Here is a 2260-nt window from a genome sequence, read left to right on the forward strand (position 1 = left end):
ACGACAGCTATAAAATACAGGTCATGCTATGTCCTAAAACAAATCTCCTCACAGCCAACCTTCGCCCATTTTCCAGCTGAGGAAACTAAGGCATGCATGAATTAAGTCTCTCTCTCTCTCTCTCTCTCTCTCTCTCTCTCTCTTTTCCTTTCCTCTCCTCCCCTCTCCTCTCTCTCCTCCCCCTCCCCTCCCCCTCTCTTCCCCCTCCCCCTCCCCTCTCCTCCCCTCCTCTTCCCTCTCTCACACACACACCCCAAAGCTGATAAGAGATGGTGCTAAGAGTAGGCCTTTTCTCTAGTAGTACCAGAAAGAAGCTTCCAGAAGGTTCTGCCCATCCAAACCCTCCCATGCCAGTGCCCCTGTCTCTGTCCTCACTATCTGTAGGGATGACCTTACAGTGGGAGACACCGCGCTCTCCATAGATGTTCAGCAGACCTGGCTGGTGGCCAGGAGCCCTGGATTCCAAGCCCAGCCGGCCTTGGACTGCGAGGGAGGTGGCTATGTGACTGTGATAGGTGCCCCTTTCTGGACCCACGCAGGGAGCAGCAGGTGACCGCAGTCTGTGCCAGCCCAGGATGCAGTCTCTCTTTGCCTGGCTCTGGGCTGGCTGAGGGGAAGGACCACCTGGGGCTCCAACTCCTGATGGCCCTGCTTCCTGCCTCAGGCTTCCTGCTGGCCTGAGGCCTCCTCATGAAAGGGCTAAGTGTCTACCTCCAGGGATCACACCCAGGACCACAGAAGGCCTCCGGAAGGCTCAGGACAGACCTGAGCAAGTGGGCAACCCTTGGCCTGCCTGGCTGAACCACAGTGACACACAGAGTCCTGCCAGACCTTACAGGAGCTGGTCAAAAAACTGCAAACCTGGAAATGTCAGGGGGAGATGTTTGTGAAACATTTGTCCTGGACAGGTGACAGCTGTCACTCAGACCACAGCAGAGCAAGCTGGAGCAGGGGACTTGGCCTTTTACTCCTCACCCCTAACCTCTCACCTCTAACTCACCCTGGCCCTCCACTCCATCACCCCAACTCGCCCCCACAAACCCCTAACCTTGACCTCCACTGTTCTCCAAATGCTTCCTGAGATTTCTTTCCTATGAGCCTGGGTACATGTCATTCCCTACATGGCTTAGGTCCTCTCTCTGGTCCCCTCTTCCTGGTCTCCCCCTCATTCCCCCCTAGAATAACTGCCCCCCCTCCGTGACCTCCACTCTCCAGAGCAGGGACCTGTCTTTCCCTTGGCCATGGGACCTAATCACTCTTGATCCTCAGCCTCCATCCACTTGGCCTCCTAGGAACACAGAGAGGTCTCAGAAACAGCTCTGAAAGCCAGGCTCTTACATGAGCCCCGACTGCACCCCTCCCCAAAGGGTTCAGGCCCCAGGGGCTTGTTCATACAAAGCCTTCCATGAGGGAGATTGCACAACAAATGCTGTGACCTGTGGGTCCTGAGAGGCCCTATGGACTCCATCTGAGGCCAACTCTGCCAGAGAATGAGTGCCCTTTGCAGCCTCCCATCAAGGGACTCTAACCTTGCACAGCACCCCTGACAGGGAGCTCACCAGCTCGGATTGATTGGCTGTTTGAGTAACCCACAGTGCCCTGGGGGACTAAGAGCTCACGCTTGACAGTGAATATGTTCCTGAAGTATCCGGTGATAAAATGTCTTGGAACATTTGAGCAATATAGTCAGACCATGTCTGCTGAGTTTATTCATTTGTTAAATATTTTCTCCCTTCTGCCACTCCTGGGAATGTGCCCAAAGGAACGCAAGTCAGCACACACAGAGACACCTCACTGTTCACAATGGGCAAGCTGTGGCATCAGACCAGGTGCCCAGCAACTGATGAATGGATAAAGAAAGTGTGGTATATACACACAATGGAGTATTATTCAGCCCTAAAGAAGGATGGAGCTAAGACATTTGCAGGAAAAGGGATGGAACTGAAGATCATGATTTGGAGTGAAATTAGCCAGACCCAGAAAGACAAACATCACATGTTTTCTCTCATGGAGAAACCAGGTTTAAAGGAAAAATCTGGACTGAGCATGAATGAGAACTACTTGGGTGGGGGGGGAACCAGTGGGAGATGAAAGGGAAATGGAGGACAAGAGCAGGAGGATCTGACCGAAGAATATTGTACTCATGTATGAAAGGCTCACAGCGAAACTCATTTTTAAAAACTGCAAGAAAGCCAGGTGCCAGTGACTCACACCTGTAATCCTAGTAATGTGGGAGGCTGAGATTAGGAGGACCCAGGTT

The sequence above is a fragment of the Castor canadensis genome, chromosome 6 (genome assembly GCF_047511655.1).
Source record: "Castor canadensis chromosome 6, mCasCan1.hap1v2, whole genome shotgun sequence".
Classification (NCBI taxonomy): domain Eukaryota; kingdom Metazoa; phylum Chordata; class Mammalia; order Rodentia; family Castoridae; genus Castor; species Castor canadensis.